Source organism: Narcine bancroftii, chromosome 13 (genome assembly GCF_036971445.1).
Source record: "Narcine bancroftii isolate sNarBan1 chromosome 13, sNarBan1.hap1, whole genome shotgun sequence".
In the NCBI taxonomy this organism is placed as follows: Eukaryota; Metazoa; Chordata; class Chondrichthyes; order Torpediniformes; family Narcinidae; genus Narcine; species Narcine bancroftii.
The window spans coordinates 23,357,743-23,377,343 of NC_091481.1; positions in this window are offsets into that span (position 1 = coordinate 23,357,743).

Consider the following 19,601-nt stretch of genomic DNA (forward strand, 5'->3'; position numbering starts at 1 on the left):
TGGCTGCAAGGAAGAAACTGTTTTTAAGCCTGTTGGTGCATGCTTTCATGCTCTTAGCCTTCACCCCAGTGGGAGTAGGAAGAAGAGACTATGTCTGTAGTGTAATAGATTTTTCAGTATATTGGTTGCCTTTCCTGGGTAGTGAGAGATGTTGAATCCTTGGAGGGGAGAGAAATCTTTATTAGGTTCTGAACTGCATTCAATATAAACATATAACAAATACAGCACAGAAACAGGCCACCCTGGCCCTTCTAGTCCTTGCCGAACACTTTCTTCCACCTAACGCCACTGACCTACACTCAACCCATAACACTCCATTCCTTTCCCGTCCATATATATATATATATATCCAACTTCTCCTTAAATGCTAATATCGAGCTTGCCTCTGGAAACTTGTTCCACACACCCACCACTCTCTGAGCAAAGAAATCCCCCCTCATGTTTCCTCTAAACTTTTGCCCCCAACTCTCAACTTATGTCCTTGTGTTTGTATCTCTCCCTTATTTAAAGGAAAAATCTCTCCATGTCCACTCTGAATAATTTTAAATACTTCAATCAAATCCCCTCTCAAACTTCTATGCTCCAAAGAATAAAGACCTAACTTATTTAACCTTTCCCTTTAACTTAGAATCTGGCAACATTCTAGTATATCTTCTCTGCACTCTCTCTAAATTGTTGATAATTTTCCTATACTTTGGTGACCAAAATTGCACACAATTCTCCAAATTTGGCCTCACCAATGCCTTGTACAATTTTAACATAACATCCCAGCTCCTATTCTCAATGCTCTGATTTATAAAGGCCAACATACCATAAGTTTTCTTCACCACTCAATCCACATGTGACTTTAACTTCAGGGAATTATGTACCATTTTTCCTAGATCCCTCTTTCTACTGTACTCTTCAATGCTCTACCATTCATCATATATGTCATATTGTGATTAGTCCTACCAAAATGTAATACCTCACATTTATCTGCATTAAACTCCATCTGCCATTTTTCAGCCCACTCTTCTAACTGGCCTAAATCCCTCTGCAAGCTTTGAAACCCTTCTTCACTATCCACAGCTCCGCCTATCTTTGTATCATCCACATACTTACTAATGCAATTTACCACCCCATCATCCAGATCATTAATGTATATGACAAATAGAAATGGATCCAATACTGAAACTTGAGGCACACCAGTAGTCACCTGCTTACAATCTGACAAATAGTTATCTACCACTACTCTCTGGCATCTCCCATTCAACCATTGTTGAATCCATTTTACTACTTCAATGTTAATACCTAATGATTGAACCTTCCTAACTAACCTTCCCTGAGGAACCTTAACAAAGGCCTTACTAAAGTCCACATATACAGCAACCACTGCCTTACCCTCATCAACTTTCCTATAAACCTCCTAAAAAAATTCAATGTTTGTCAAACATGATCTTCCCCTCACAAATCCATGTTGCCTATCCAAATATTAATATATATAGCATCTTTAAGAAAACATCCATTAGCTTACCCACCACTGACATCAAACTTACAGGCCAATAATTGCTAGCTTTACTCCTAGCACCTTTTTTAAACAATGGAACTAAGTGAGCGTCCCTCCAATCCCCCTGCACCATTCCCATTACTAAAGAAATTTTAAATACGTCTGTCAAAGCCACTACTATTTCTACACTAATCTCCATCAAGGTCCAAGGGAATATCTTGTCAGGACCTGGAGGCATTCACCTTTATTTTCCTTAAAAGCGCCAGAAGTTTCTCTTCTTTAATCATCATTTCAATAACTTCCTTATCTTTACAGAGATCAATATCCTTCTCTTTAGTGAATAGTGAAGAAAAAAAACCTGTTCAATATCTCCCCCATTTGCTTTGGCTCCATGCATAGCCTTCCACACTCATCTTCTTGGGGACCAATTTTATCCCTCACTACCATTTTATTCCTAATATATCAGTAGTCACCCTTTAGATTTATTTTCATCTTACTTTATAAAGCATCCTCCTCTATACTTCCTATAGTTTCTTCTGAACTTGAACAGAGTAGCTCCTGCGCTGCGATGCAAGTCCGTTTTCGATAGGGCGACTGTAGAAGATGTTGAGGGGCAGGGGACACGTCGAACTTCCTTTGTCTTCTAGGAAAGTAGAGGCATTGGTGCTCTTGATCGTCGCGTCAAGGCACTTGTCCCTGGTAAGATTATTGTGTGGTGGAGCAGGGCCATATGATCTACTCCTGCTCATATTTCTCATGTTCTAAGGAGACACAGGAGTAATTAATATATATCATGAAAAAAGATTGGAATGGAGGAAGCTGAGAGGTAAATTTTTGGAAATAACCAAGTCAAAGTAAATTGAGGGAGTTGTATTAAATCAAATTCCAAAAATTTGATATGGCTATAAAATTTGAAACTCAGTAAAAGCACTTACCAAAAAAAACTTCTAAGGCTAAAACAAACAGAATAAACTTCTAGTTAGAGCAGCAATGCAAATTCCTTATCATCATTAATAATAATTGAATGATATAATGGGGGATTTTAGGACCTTTCTATGCGTGAATTCGTTTGATCAAATGATCTTTCCCACATTGTTATCGTGCAATCTAAATAGTTTTAGAGGAAGTACAAAGCCAGAAGACGGGTTTTTAATCAATATAATAGTTTTGTTTACTGGAGGCCCAGATAATTATTCTGTCAGACCAAAATTTCCATAGGCAATGGTAAAATATATTGCTGCATTTAACTTCTCTATTCTCAACCTAATGGGGAGCTATTTAGTTCCTTGGCCAGAAAAATATTTGCCCACTGTTAATGTAAGCGTCTTCTTCTTGGCCTGTCAATCGTGATCAACCATGGGTATTGTGCTTCTGGTAGTCACTGTTTAGCAGCATCAACTGTGGCTGTGGAGGCTGATTCTGGAACAGCAGGATCTTCCACAGATGCTGCAAATATAGAGCATCATTGAATTGTTGTCCGCTGACCGCCATTCTCTTCGCTTAGCTCTCTGCTCCTCAAACTGACCCAAAATTACTCTTTTGCCTTGCTCTACTTGTTGATGAAGAGTACCTCACCATTTGTTGCGGTCATCTGCTTTATCGCCCCAGGACTCTGTGTTGATTTTTAAGGCTTTCATGTCACGTTTGCAGAGGTCCTTGAAGTGAACCTATTGCTAATTCACATAGAGGATGTCCTTTGGCAATCTACCATCCCTCATGCGACATTTGTGGCCCAACCAGCACAGTCTGCGTTGTGAACATTCTGGGAAGTCCAGAGTGGGAGAGGATTTGGGACTTTGTCTCTCCAGGTGATGCCGAGGATGCGGTGAAGACTGTAGAAGTGAAAACTTGAGTTTCCTTTCCATCTTGGAGTAGATGGTCCAAGTCTCACTACCATACAGGAGGGTGCTGATAATGCATCCATTGTACACAGTAGTCTTGGTTTTTGTAGCAAGTTTCTGATTCTCCCAGACCTGTGAGGAAAGTTAAGCAACATGAAAGAAAATATGCTTTTATGGATTTCAGCTTTTTCAAAGGGACTGAAGTAAATACAAAAAATATTAATGGTGAATTATAAAATTTTATTTTATGCAGGTCTAAAATTAATAACATTCCCATAATTATTATATTTCTCAATATCACATATATAGAAGTGATTTGATTTGATTTTTAAGATCAAAATAGAACCATACCATTTAATTGCCTTGTTTGGTTTTTCTTGTGAACCAAATATTACCTCTGTCTGCATCCCAAGAGAAAGTTTTAGCTTTTATCATGTTGATTGCCAGATGAGCAAAGTTAATGAAATGGAAAGATGACTCTTCACCTACTCATACACAGTGGTTACAGGATGTAATGTCCTATTTAAGCTTGGAGCAAATTAGATACAACGTTAAAAATAGAAAGTTTAAATTTGAAAAGATGTGGGGCCCATTCATAAAATACTCTCATGATTGGAAGATTTAAGAAGTTTGGATGCTCCGGTGATTCTCTATCTAATGTCTGAAGATGGCTATTTGATCCCTATCTTTGTCCTTTTTTACAAGGTAACGTTGATTAGAGCGAGGGGGTAGATTAGATTTAATTTAATTTTTTAATTAACTTGTTAAATATAGGGTTAAGTATTGTTGTCATAGATCATTTCAATAAATTAGACAGAATTTACTCGTTATTTTGATCAAAGGATAGTCTAATGTAGTTTTACTTATTTTATGTTATGACCTGTTATTTTATTAAAGATTATGTATGTAAGAATTATATGTTAATCTCAAAAAAATTATTTTAAAAAGAAAAAAGTGTGTGGTAGTGATGTATTCTCTCCTACAAAAAGAGCAGTTCGAGTACAAGGTCAAAATATTCTTTAGATCGTGTATGCCTTAAGTCAATGCTATAAATTCCAAAAATCTGTGCTTGGATAAAAATTTGAAAAGAATTAAATGTATAAAAAGGAAAACAGTAGGGACCTCCTGATGATCACCACCTATGTAACACAAGTAATGTCAATCTGTGTTCAGTACCAGTAACTGTTGCTTTAAAACGGTCAATCTCTGCAATTAACTGCTCTGTGTTGCGGCGTGTTTTAAGGTGGAACATTCTAGAGATGGTCCAGAAGGTGGCCAAATGAAGGCAATGTCCTTCAATAATCATCTTGGTGGAAGTAAGATCTAGCCATGGGGTAAAACATATTAATTCCTCATGTCTGGGAATAAGAGGTTTCTGTACAGGAATGAATGGAGATATCAGAGACATCTAGAAAGGAACCCACTAAAGACTTCCCTCTAACTCAAATTCTCAAACAGAACCTAAATAATCAGATGTGTTTCACCTCGATGGAAAAATGTTTCTAGTGACAATGGAGATAAACTTCTCAGATAACATAATTTTTAAGGTCAAAATTGGCATTCCTGAGTGCTGATCACATATACATGACAACAATTCAAAACAAACAATTACGTGAGGCTCTCAAAAGACTGGTACTTTATCACCGGATCACATCACCTCGCTTTCCAAAGAGAAATGAAAAAAAAGCAAACAATGCTGTAAAAATGGTCAAAGAACTGCTTAGACGACTGACCATCCCAGTAAGTCTTCATTTTGAACAAGCATGTGTTCCACGCTAACACAAGTCCTAAACGTCTTGTAGGTAAACAAACTGAAATAGGCTCTCAAAAAACATAATTCTGTTTATCAAAATAACCACCCTATATGAAATAGGAGGAGAGCTTGAGATGGCACAAACAGGATATGCTCTTTGAGCCCCAGAACAATATGGATGATACAAGCAAAGAATAATACAGTGCTGGAATCTGTGAGTGCAAGAGAGCTTTTTTTTCTGTCCAGGCCAGCTCCTGTATACACATAATACTGTCTCACGTGTTTCTACCATACCAGGTATACAAAAAGGTCATATGAACTGTATAAAGGGATCTAGATCTAACAACTGAACTATATTGTTGGAAAATATGATATTCTCTCTTTTGTCTTGGGAAAAAAAATGTTATATAAATAGTGACAGATTGTGAGCTCCAAGTATAGAAAAACCTAGGTGTCCTGCTGTACAATTCACAAAAGGTCATTATGCAGGCACTGCCAGTAATTAAGAGCTAGCACATCAAAGGAGCATGAAGAAGACACAACAATGCCTCTACTATCTGAGGAGATATGGCATGTGATTAGGCACTTTCAAGCAGGGAGAACACCAGTCTGTAAAGGCAGAGGTTCTTCGCCCTTACGGCTAAAGACGTACCTTTGTGAATGCGTTGTGGCCAGCTCCGAAGTACGATTCCAACCCTTCTCGGAAGGATAATCGGCGGAATGCTGCGCTCCACCGCTTGACCTGAATGTACAGCCACTGCACTCACTCCTCTCCCTCCATGACCCCCTCAAGGCAGAAGCTGTAGGGGCACCCGAAGCCCGTACAGCGGGAGTTGTCAGCGGGCGCCATTGGGGTGGCGGTAGCCATCAGGGGGCGGCCAGTGTGGGCTGAGACAGTCACGCCGAACCGCTTTGGCCTTCCGGGTCATTCTCTGTGGCTCAAAACGCAGCAGAACAATAGCCATCTTCCTGACCCATAATCCCCCATGCAGCTGGAACTATTCTGGGAACCATAAAGTGGTTCTAGATGCGTGGGGGATTATGGGTAGGGAAGACGGCTATTGTTCTGCCGCTTATTAATGACAGGTGGCGCTACGGCACCAGTCGTCCCACCTCCATTGGCTCCAGAGGGGGCTACGAGGCGCCTCTGGATATGAATGGGATGCTGGAACAGCCTTTTAAGGCTGCTGTCTGAAAGGTAAGTTTTACATTTTCCATCTGCTCTTGTAGCCGGCCTCCAGGCAGAGGCCTGACATGACTACTGAGACAAGTGCACTATGGAAAGTATACAGATTGATTGCAACACAGCCTGGTTTGGCAAACAGTAGTTGAAATTGGACAGAGAAAATTGCAAAGCATTACCTTTCAGTGGCAAGAATGAGGAGAGGCAATACAAACTAAACAACACAATTTTAAAACTAAGAAAAACCGAGAATCTAGGATATACATGCCAAATTAAGAGCTGCAGTGAAACAAGGCACATAGAGAATAATGCAAGAAGATAAAAGTTAAATTACATCAGATACCAAGAACATAATTCTGCAGAAATCTTTGAAGAGTATAAAAAGTTTAAAAAATGTAATTAAGAGGGAAAGTGGGACAGCAAGGAGGGGCTGTAAAAACATTACCCATAAAATTAAAAACTCAAAGGTTGTCTTAAAGGTACCCAAAGAAGAAAATAATGAAAGAAAAATGGGGCCTGTTTGGCATCAAAAAGGCAACCTCTGTGAGAAAGCAAGGGCATGTCATCAAATACTCTTATTAAACTTCTACAGGTGCATTGTTGAAAGTATACTGTCTGGCTGCAATGCAGCCTGGTTTGGCAATTTGACTGCCCACGAATGCAGAACGCTGCAGAACGCGGTCAGCTCCTTCACAGACCCCGACCTCCCATCCTCAAGAAGGCAGCCGTCACCTTGGTCGTAATCTTTTCTCACTGCTAACCTGAGGTAAAAGGAACAGAAGGGGCAGCAGTTAGTGCAACGCTGTTCCAGGGACCAAGGTTCGAATCCCGCGCTGTCTGCAAGGAATTTGTACATTCAACCCATGTTTCCTCCCACTATCCAAAATGTACTGGGGGGTAGTCGGTCAATTGGGTGTAATTGGCAGCAGCACAGGGCCCGTGTGTCGGAAGGGCCTGTTACTGTGTTGTATGTCTCAATTTAAAATATTTTAAGATACCTGAAAACCAGAACCTCCAGGTTCAAGGACAGTTGCTTTCCAACAACTATAAGGCTCCTGAACCTCACCTTGTCGCACAACTCAGGGATTGCTCCAAAATCATAAATGGATCATCTGGACTATTGCCAAGTCCCTTTCTCCACCAGGAGAATTATGAATTTTTTTTGTATTTATTATCTCTATTGTAATTTTAAGTACAGGTGCTCCCTAACTTACGACCATAATTCAGACTGAAGGATCGGTTGTATCTCAGAATGGATGCATGTCAGAATTGTTAAGAAGATAGAGAAAAAATATAAAATTTACGCAGTTTATGTTGTACTTGATGAACTATAACAGGGTTACAGGGCACGTAAGAGCCAAGATGTGCGTTCTTACCTTGTTAGTTAGCATCCCAGAGTCCATAGGCTGGGTGCGGCCATCTGGATTCCTGTGCACATGCATGGTGGGTTCACGTATTGGGAGTTTGGTTGGTGCATGTGCGAGAGTTAAGCGCCTTACGATATTAAAATTGCACCCTTTCGTGCATGCGCCAACCGAACTCCAATACACGAACCCAAATGCATGCGCCAACCGAAGACTCACGCATGAGGACAGGAATCAAGATGGCCACGCCCAGTCTACGGACCCCCGGGCGCCATCGAACGAAGGCAAGTACGCACATTTTGGCTCCTTACATGCCCTGTGTCCCTGTTATAGTTTGTCAAATAGAACATAAACCATATAAATTTTATTTTTTCTTGATTTTTTTAACAAATTTTCGGTCGTAAGTCGCATAGGTCGCGTCGGGAAATACTGCATCTTATAGTGTTATGAGTTATTTTTACAAAGTACCTGTTCAGTTGCAGCAAGTAAGAATTTCAGTGCATATGTAATTGTACATGACACGCACTATAAGAAAACAATCAGGATGTTTTCATTTCAAGGAAAATTCAACAAAAAAAAGGGTGATTGCACTGTAAAGGGGTTTAGTGAATCCACATCTGGGGAATTGGGTGCAGTATTTGTCTCATAAAGGATGCAAACATATTGGAAAAAGTTTCGGGAATGGTTTAACATGCTGGAGCTTAGAAGATTAACTATTGCTGGAAAAATTGCTTAAAGACAAGGTATCTCCATTAATATTGGTGAGGCAAGTATATATTTTTCAAATGGACAAAAGTCTATGCAACATTTTTTCTCAAAATGGCAGTTTAAGGGAGTTAAATTAATTCCTTATAAATCAAAATAGTGGAGGTTAGTTGGAGTGTTAAGGAATGCAGAACTTGTGTTTCAATGAGTTCAGCCAAGATGTTTTTGAATGGTAGATCAGGTTTAGGGAGTTGAGTGACATACTACTGCTCCTCACTCTTTGGTTTTCATGATTATATCATTTATCTTAGAAGCAATTTGTGCCATTTCTGGCCCTTGCATGGCAGGATTGCTTTGTTAGTGGCCACATGGACATAATCAATGGAGCTCCTTCACACACCACAGCTCTCATTTGCCTCTCCTCAACACATTTCTGAATATGATAGAAATGGCATGGTTAGCACAATGCTATCACAGCACAAATGACCCGAGTGCAAATCCAGTGCAATCTGTCAGCAGTTTCTATGATGTCCCCGTGAGTTTTCTTCCACCCTCCAAAACGTATGGGGTTGGTAAGTTAATTGAGCTGCATGGGTTTCATGGGCCATAAGAGCCTTCTACCATGTAGCATCATTAAAACTAAAAAAAACCATGAAGGAGTTTGGGTTGGGAGAGGTGAGTATATTGGCATTGGATCCTGTGGGACTTTTACCCCCGCTATTCATTCTAATATATTACCTATTGCAAACCAAAAAAGGTTTAACTGGAACACTGCCAAGTTGAATGTAAAAACGTACCAACTTCTTGATCAAATCTAAAACATAAATATGAATAAATACAATTCATTTTATGTAACTTTTGTGGTGTCAAATATAATTGATGTATAAAATTATACTGAACCAACCTATACCTCACATTTATTGTACATTTCATACTTTCTCTTCATCTCAATCCATTTATTTTTCATCTATTTTCTTATTTAAATCTACTTCCCATTTATGTCATAATTTATAAACCCTTTCCTTCTGACTTTTCTGTTGTAATAATAAATACATGTTTGAAATAAATTTCTTTATATCTCCAATAAATAACACTGATCCTACTGGTAAAAATAAATCTTGACCAAAATTTTCATGAACCTCATAATTTGATAACAGTAAAATTGAGTATTTTCCAGTTCTTTAAACTTTTCCTTCATTCTACTAAATTTCCCAGCCTCAAAACAATCTTTAATTTTTCTAATACCATGATTTTGCTAAATTTTTAAAAATTGATTTTGCATAGAAAATGGAATAAGTCTATTTTGAAATAAAGGTGTTCTTGACATTAAAACTCCTCCTCCTAAAAGATTCTTTAAGTACAAATCAAGTTTACAATAACAGTAGGAATGCATATTGTTTGATATCTCAGCCATTGATAAGACAAAAATGCTGTGAATTCATAACAGCTGTTAAGATAAATGGTCAAAACACAGAAATGCTGTTGGAACTTAGCCAGTCTTGCAGCTTCCAGAGAAGGTAAAGAAATATTAGCGGCGTTTTGGGCCTGACCCCTTCCTCAAGGTACGAGTGAGTAAAGACAACTGTCTGAATTAAAGGCTGGACAAAGAAAGGGGGAAGAATGGGAGGGGAGGAGTACAGACCAATGGACAAAAGGCGTAAATTGGATATGACAAGAGGAAATGTAAGAATTTATTCTGGCTCCGTGAAAGGAGAAAGAGGGCAAAGGGAAAAGAGAGAGAGAGAACTAGAGGAGAGGAGGAAGAAGATTAGGGGGGGGGTGGAGTTCCACAGAAACTGGAGAAGTAGGTGTTAATGCCAACCAGTTGATGGGTGCCCAGATGGAAGATGAGGGGTTGTTCCTGGACTGTCAGACTGTGGTTTCAAGCTATTGAGGTGGACAGAGCCAAGGTGCTCAACGAAGTGATATCCCGGTCTGTATCTGTTCTCACTGAGGTAGAGGAAATCACAACAGAAGCATCGGATGGAGTAGATGACCTTTGCATAATCATAAGTAAAGTGCTGCTCTACTTGTTTGGAGACCCAAATGGTGGTGAGGGAGGAAGTGAGGGTGCAAGTTGAGCATCTCCTGCTGCAGGCAATTGGTGGGGAGGGAGGAGTGGATAGGATGTCACAGAGGGAGTGATCCCTATGGAAGGTGGAGAAAGAAATACATGTCTGGTGGTGAGATTACATGGTCATTGATAGAAATAGCGGAGGAGCATATGTTGAATGCGGAGGCTGTTGGGGTGATAGGCGAGGACAAGGGGAGGGGGCCAGGGCATATGTGCAGGCAGTGGAGGATATATGGGTGAGGGCCAAGTTAATGGTGGTAGAGGGAAAGCCACATTTTTGAAGAATGCCAGATCATTTATCTCAATTGATCTGGCATGTAAGACCTCATCCTCGTAGCAGGTGCAACAGAGATGGAGGAATTGAGAGAAAGGAATGGAATCCTTACATGGAACAGGGTGTGACCAGTTGAGGTAGCTGTGGGAGTTGGTGGGTTTGGGGAGGATATCTGTCAAGAGTTTGTCTCCCAAGATGGAGACAGAGAGATTGAAATGAACCAAGTGAATCTGAGGTCAAGGTGGAAGTTGGCAGTAAAGTGAATAAAGTCGACAGTAAAGTGGATGGGTGCATGAAGCATCAAAAAAGTGGTCATCAATGTAGCAGAGGAAGAGTTAAGGAGTATGGATTACTCCACATAGTCAACAAAAAGGCAGGCATAGCTGGGGCCCATGTCGGTACCCATGGCTGTCCATTTGACTTGGAGAAAGTGGAATGAGTCAAAGTTATTGAAGGTGAGGACAAGTTCTGCCAGCCGGAGAAGAGTGGTGGTGGAGGGGAATTGGTTGGGTCTATTGGCGAGAAAGAAATGAAGTGCTTTGAGGCCTTCGGTATGAGGAATGGATGTCCATGAGACATTCGAATTCAGGGAACTGTGTTTATAGGTCCATTAATTGCATTAATATTAAAACACAATATCTTGACTGTTTTACCCATTATTTTCCAAATTATTATCATATATTCCAGTCCAGGAAGAATTCCCATAAATTAAATTGGTCTGAGGTGTCATCATCTGCAATCCAAAAACACTGAACTTGTTCAAAATAAAAACATAGAAAAGAATTAAGCTAACAAACACAAAGTAAATAATAACAACACCCTCCCTCCCCAAAATGCCACTAAAACTAGCATTACCACCCTCCATTTTACGGGTTGTGGTTAAACCACGAAAACACATGTAGTCAACAGAAACTAATAAGCACAACCCCCAACTCCCAGGAAAAAAAATCATTATAAAAAGAGAACATACTCCCCATTTCAATAAATAATTTCAACGAGTCCTCTTGTGGTAGTCGAGCCTTGGGCAGGTCTTTAACAAAATCTTCGGCCTGAATATAGTTGGTGAAGAAGGCGTTCTGCTGATCTGGCATAAAAACTTTCAAAGTAGCTGGATATCACAGCACAAATCTGTAACCTTTATCATATAAAGCCTTCTTAACCAGATTAAACTCCTTCCTCCTCTTCAAAAGAGCTTGACTCAAATCTGGATTAAAAAAAAAATCTTGTCACCCTTGTAGTTCAAAGGTCCATGTTCTTTATCTCTTCTCATTGCCAAACCAAGTATCTTCTCTCTATCTTGATCATTTAAAAAATCTGATCAATATAGACTGAGGTCTCTGATTCGGTCCTGGTTTTGGTTGGAGAGCTCTCTGGGCTCTCTCAATCAAAATTCTCCCTTTGAAATCTTCTCGTCCCATTATTTCCGGTATCCAATCTTGAAAAAAACAAATTACATCTTGGCCTTCTCAACCTTCAAACATTCAAACAATTTTAAGATTATTCCTTCTACTATAATTTTCCAAGATATCAACCTTCTCCAATAATTTTTCATTCATAGATTTCAAAGTCGTAACAGAGTTCTCATTAACATTTGTTCTTTCCGCTATATATTGAACTTCTTCATGATAATCTTGAATTTTTTCTTCTCATTTATCAACCCTTTGTGAAATATTATTTATTGATTTGATTAAATCAATTTTAACTTGTTGTATTTCTCCAGTTAAAAATTTAAATTTTTCTCCATTGCATTCGTGTTTATCAATTTTAGCCTCAATTTTATCCATTTTTTCTTAAATTTTTTTGCCTTGCCTTTAAATTATTCTTCTTCTGTGCTTATATCTTCCTCTTCACTTGCAGAATCACTAGAACCATCTTTCATACCAAGTAAGTCTTCTTTTTCTTCCTAAAGACCTAGAATGCTGGACTGGCTTTTTAAGAGGGGTGAAGATTTTTTTTCCCTTTAACTTTTTCATCCACAGTGCGCGTGCGTGTGGAGTCGCACAAGCGCAGTGTGGAAATAGCTTTTGCGATGGAGCCATCTTTGCGGAGAGCCGCAGAGATGACTCCAGGAGATGGTCCCTCTCAGGAGCTGTCTCCAGCTGGTCCAAGAAGATCTCCAATGGTTGGCTTCATTGAAGGTTCTTTTCCTTTCCTCGGTTCGCGTTTTGCCTTTGGGAGTAGTTTTTAAAACTTTTTGTTTTCTCGGTAGCATTACATTTTAAATTGTCAGCACTTTAGAAGGACTTAAAATAACTTTAATAATAAAATTTTTACTTATTTGGTACTTTTAAAATTAAAATCCATGGAAGTCATAAGGGTACGCTGCATTTCCTACAGCATCACGTAACCTCCCTGAACTGGAAGTTGTTGTTGATGGAGGGCATGTGAACTATTCTGAATGTAGGTGGGGGGGGGGGGGAATGGGGGACTGGACCGGGGGGGGGGGATGAACAGAAAGAGTTGAGGTAAGAAGATAGCAGTCTAGTGGGGCAGGGATATGTGGAAATGTTTGGTCTGCCGGGACAATTGGGTTTGTGGATCTTGGTGTTTATCATATCTGAGTTGCAGGCTATCGCTGAATTCATCACTTCTGATCATCTCCCTAGCTGTTTCCTAACCTCCCCAAAGCATGTTTCCATCTCCTGCAGGTAGATAATCAGACTAAGACATGGTAATATATATGGATATTTCAGCAATCTACTTTGTAATTGAAAGAGATGGTCACAGACACAAATTTCTACAAATACACAATAAAATCTTTGCAAAAATGAACTGTCAGTGGGTTAAGAAGTGCCAGTGAGGGGAGAGGAACTGCAAATGTTTTGGGTTGTGACCCTGCAAGAAGCAAGCTCATGTTGCCAATAATGCAGCAAAACACACCCAAAAAACAGTGGAATGGATGGCAAATGGCAGTTGAAATTTAACACAGATTACAAGACATTATATATGGCAAGGTGGAGAGGCAATACAAACTAAACAAGAATTTTAAAACAGCAAGAATAGAGAATCAAGGATATATCTTCCAAATTAAGAGCTCCTGCAAAACAAAATACATAGATGGTAATGTAAGGGGAAATAAAATTACGTCAGATACCAATAGCTTCATTCTATAGAATTCTTTCAAGGGTATAGAAAGTGCAAGAATGAAATTAAGAGTGGAAGTAGGACAGCAAAGAGGGGTTGGAAAAATATTGCACACAAAATTTAAAAAAAAGATCCAAGATTTTAAAGAAAAAGAGGATAATTAAAGATAAATGGGACCTGTTAAAGATTAAAAAAAGGTAACCTTTGTGTAGAGGTAGGGGAAATGGATTGTGTTCTTAATTAATAATTCAAATCTGCCTTCACTAAAGAGGTATAATTACCAACGTTGCAATTAGAGGGAAAAGTGTGAAATAATATAATGGGGAAGCAAAAAGAGATTTAGCAATTTTTTTCAAAGGAGGATAAATGATAGGAGACCATTCATACCTCAGTCCGCTTTGCTATTTCAGACCAATTCAATTTGCTCCACTTGTCTCCAATCTCTCCTCAGCCCTACAAATTCTCTCCTATTAAAATTTTACCCAGATCACTTTTAAATGTTGCAAATGAATTTGTACCCAATATTATTTTGGCAGCGCATTTTAGATTCTTTATTTCCTGCACAAAAAGTTCTTCTTCTATTTGCTTCTAGTTCTTTTCCCAATTACTTTCATTATATTCTGTCATTATCCTTCTTTCTTTGAAGTACCCATCAGATCTCATCACAATCTCTTCGATTCCAAGAACAGCCAATGCTTCATCAGACTATTCGCAACTGAAGTTCTTCTTCCTTAGAATCGTGCCAGTGAATCCTTTCTGCACTATCTCTAAAGCATTTGTATCTTCCCTAAAGTGTAGCGCTGAGAACATAGTCAGTTATGGCCAGAGCAAGATTTTCAACAGGCTCATTGTGCCTTATTTCATGCTACTATTTCTAAAGCCAGGGTTCCATATGAATTTTTAACCTCTCAATGGTCCTGCCATTTCGACCAAACAATGCACACATGAACCATTGTCATATCTCATAGCCCTCTGCTCTACTCACTTTACCCCAAGGACTGTGTGGCTCAGTATGACAATAACACCATCTACAAATTTGCTGACGATACCACGGTAGTATAAAGAAATGTGATGAGTCACCATACAGAAGGGAGATTGAAAACTTGGATGAAAGGTGCACCAACAACAACCTTGCCCTCAATGCCACCAAAATTAAGGAGCTGATTGTTGATGGAAGGAAGGGAAAGCCAGAGGTTCTTTCAATCGAGTCATCACGTGTCTTTACCTACTCGAACTCTTATTACTGCTCTCCACATTTCACTGCACAGACACAATTTTGTGCGATTCATACAGTTGGAGATGGTACATCGAAGTAGTCAGTAAAGAAAAGCAGAGGCCTTTGTGTGGATACCCGGGGGGCTCAACTTCCATCAACTTTGAATAATCTTTCACTTCTACCATTTCTTAAACCTAGAGGCATCCCATGATGTCATTTTATCAAACAGCTTTTAAAAATCTATATACATCACATCAACCTTATTTCCCTCATCAAACATATTACATCACTAAAAATCTATATTCAATTGTTTGAACGTGATTTACATTCAAACAAATCAATACAGGCGGCTTTAATCAATCCGCACTTGGGTAAATGGGATTTTTTTCCTGATTACTGTTTGCAGAAATTTCTCAACTTTCAAGGTTTAATTTATTAAATTGAGGTTTATTTCCACTTTTTTTTGGTGAACCAGATTTTTTTTTACTGAAACCAAAAGGAAAATGTTAGAAATGACCAGCACATGAAAAGTTGTCTGTGGAGAGAGAGCATAGTTGATTTAATACAAGAGCTCTCGGCAACAATGCTGACCTGCAGTACTTTATGTTCCCCATCTCACTGCCTTATACATCTATTATGAATGATTATCAGAGAAAATCATTTTTTCAAGCCAACTGCCACCACCCTTCCACAAATTATAACAAACTTGTTTTTCTTGTTATGATGAAGAAACCCTCAACCTGGTGTTGACTCTTTAATCCTTCCATTGATACTGCTTGAATACTGAGCATTTCTAGCATTTTCTGTTCTTATTTTAGATACGTGGCATTGGAATTTTGTGATTTTTAATTTATTTCCTTGAGATAGATCGCCATCTCATCACAGTTGGTAGAAGCTTACTGTACACAAAGTGGCTGCTGTGTTTGTCTGCACTGCAAATTGGCTCTACCATCTGTGAAAACCTTTGCAACATTTTCAATTTATGGATGGCGAATCTCAGAAAGTGTATCATCCTCCCCGCGTGACCATTGGCGAGACTGAACTGAAGGCTACCTGGGGCGCACCATTCTCGTCAGTTCCCAAGATCAATAAAAAGGTTAACAGAGGCGAACAGCAGATTCATACAGACTGTGCAAGAGTCTGGAACAACAAGCATCTGAAGAAAGGCACAAAGATCAGTGTGTACAGAGCCATTGTACTGACCACCTTCCTGTACAGCTCTGAGTCGTGGGTCACCTACAACTCCTTACCATCCAAAACATCTATGAGAGTGACTTTTTGTCACCAACATTGAATTCCAAGTACAGGCAGAGGTTACCAGCATCAAGACCATGCTGTTGAAGACTCAGCTATGCTGGGCAGGGCAAATCTCCAGGTTGGAAGATCATTGCTGTATGGCAAACTCTCTACTGGCCACCATGACAGAGGGGCTCCAAAATAGAGGTACATGGACTCCCTGAAGAAATCGCTTGGTGCCTGTCACATTGACAATCACCAGTGGTCTGCTCTAGCCTCCAATTGCGTGGCCTGGCGACACACCATTCACCAGTCTGTCTCCTCCTTCGAGAATGCTCGCATGGCTGCCCTTGAGGACAAAAGGAGATGGAGGAAGAACCGTGACACAGCAGCACCAAACCCAGAACAGAATTTCCCTTGAAGCCGCTGTGGCCGGACAGGTCTGTCCTGCATTTGCCTCATCAGTCACCAGCGAGGCTGCAGATGTGGACAGTACCCTTCCTAAATCTTTGTTCATGAACTACATGATGCAGTTAAAAACTTCCACCAAAATTCATAGTTAATTTCTTACAAACTTTTCATGATAAATCTTTCATAGCAGCTTATTTTTAATGTTTAATTCATCCTATACATGAAAACTAATATAACAATAGTCTCAATACATTATTCCCATTATAGGAAGCAGGAAATAGGAAGGGTTCATGAGAAATATATGATTGGCAGGAAGGAGCTTAAGAAAGGATTTAGGAGAGCTCAAAGGACTAATGAGAAGGCTTTGACATGTAGGATTAAGGAGAACCCAAAGTATTTTATGTGTATGTGAAGGACAGAAGGATGATGAGAATGAAGGTGGGGCTGCTAAAGGATAAAGGAGGCGAAATGTGCCTGGAGGTTGGGGAAGTCCATAATGAATACTTTGCTTCAGTATTCACAAAAGGACTTTGATCAGGGTGAGGTTGGAATAGGACAGGCCTGTATGCTGGACAACGTGGAGATTAAGGAAGAGTAAATGTTGGATCTTCTTAGAAACATCAAGATTGATAAGACCTTGGGGCTAGACGCAATATACTCCAGGTTACTGTGGTAAGTTAGAGAAGAGATAGCTGGGCAGCAGCGATGATCTTTGAATTCTCTATCGTCGCTGGGGACGTGCCAGAGGATTGGAGAATATAGTCCCCTTGTTTAAAAAAGGTAATAGGGAGAATCCTGGGAATTATAGACTGGTGAATCTAACATCTGTCATGTGTAAACTATTAGAGAGGATTCTTAAGGAGAGCATCTGTGAGCATTTGGAGAAGTACCGTCTACTCAAGAATAGTCATCATGGCTTTGTGAAAGGAAGATTGTTCCTCACGAGTCTAATTTAGTTTTTTGAGGAGGTAACAAAAGAAATTGTTGGGGGTAGGGTAGTAGTTGTGGTCTACATATATTTTAGCAAGGCATTTAACAAGGTCCCCCACAAAAAAAACCATCCAGAATGTTATGAGGCATACGATCAGCAGAACCTTGGCTGTGTGGATAAAAAAAATTGGCTTGTAGAAAAAAAGCAGAGAGTAGTAGTGGAAGGAAAGTGTACTGCCTGGAGGGTGGTGACCAGTGGATTCCACAGGGATTTGTGATTTTTATAAATAACCTGAAGAGGCAAAAGGATGGATCAGTATGTTTGTGGATGACTCAAAGCTTGGAGGAGTTGTGGATGGAGCTAAAGGTTGCAGAAGGTCAAAAGTGGATATAAACAGGATAAAGAGTTGGGCAGAAAAGTGGGAGATGGAGTTCAATCAGATAAGTGTGAGGTGATGCATTTTAGAAGGACAAACCAGAAGGCTGAGTACAGGGTTTATGGTAGGTTACTTAGGAGTGTGTATGAACAGAGGGACCCTGGAGCTCAAATCCATACATCCCTCAAGTTCCTCATCCAGGTTAATAGGATAGTTAAGACCTATAGGATGCTGGGCTTAATAGGGGGATTGAGTTCAAGAAAGGTCATGTTGCAACTCTACAAATCTCTGGTGAGACTGCACTTGGAATATTGATTTCAGTTCTAGCTAACATTAAAGGATGAGGAAGTCATGGAGAGGGTGCAGAGGAGATTTACCAGGATGTTACCTGGATTGGAAAACATTTTATGAGGCAAGGTTGGCAGAGCTGGGTCTTTTCTCTTTGAAGCAGTGAAGGATGAGAGGAGACTTGATAGAGACCTATGAGATTAGGAGAGGCATAGATAAGGTGGACAAACATTTCCTGTTCCCAGGGTAGGAATGGCAAACACCAGAGGACATATGTACAAAGTTAGGAGTAGTAAATTTAGGGGAGACATCAGGGGTAATTAAAAAAAAAGAGCTGTGGATGCCTGGAATGCTTTGCCTGGGTTGGTGGAGGAGGTTGAAACATTAAGGGCATTTAAGAGACCCTTAGACAGGCACGTGGTTGAAGGAAAAATAGAGGGTTTAGAACTAGGGTTATATGGGTTGGCACAATATTGAAGGCTGAAGGTCCCCTGGTCTTCACCTTAGACAATTATAGTTTTTGTCATTCTCCACCTCCTCATCCTATGACATGTACCAGGATAAAGCCTTATAGCTCAAGGAGCCATGGTTGAATATATCCCCAATATCTACTCTCTTTGAAAACTCAAAATCATTTTGTAAAAACCAAAAACACAATGCTGGGGAAACTCAGCAGGTCAAGCAGTATCCTTTATATAAAAATATCTTTTAGGTAAAAATACATAACTGACGTTGAGGGCTTATGCCCTTCATCAAGGTGTGGAAAAATGCTGGCAGGCATCTGAACAAATGAGTGGAGGGGGAAGGTATGGTCGCCAAGGCAAGTGATCAGTGGAGAAGGGAGGGAGGGGACAGCAGCCATAAAAAGGAGGAGGGATGGCTTGGTAAATAGATGGGGGAGAACTGGAAAGGGGGAGGGGGAAGAGGTGAGCAGGTTAGCAGAAACTAGAAAAGACAATGTTAATGCCATCTGGATGGAGAGTGCTCAGATGGAAAATCAGGTGTGGTTTCTTCAATTTGCAGGTGGCCTTGGTGAGATCGTACACAAGGCCATGGGCAGACATGTGAGTATGGGAGTGTGACACAGAACTGAAATGGTTGACTTCTGGGAGGTTTCTGTCAATGGTGTGGACGGACCAATGGTGTTCAGTGAAGCGATCTCCCGATCTGCACCCAGTCTCTCCGATGTAGAGAAGGCCACAAAGGGAGTACCGGATGCAGTAAATCAGTCCAGTGGATACACAAGTGTTGCTTCATTGGGGCCTTGGACTGTGTTGAGGGAGGAAGTGTGGGCACATGTGATACCTCTTGTTGCCACAGAGGAAGGTACAAGGGCGGGGGGAGCAATTGGTGGGAGGGATGAATGCACGAGGGAGTCA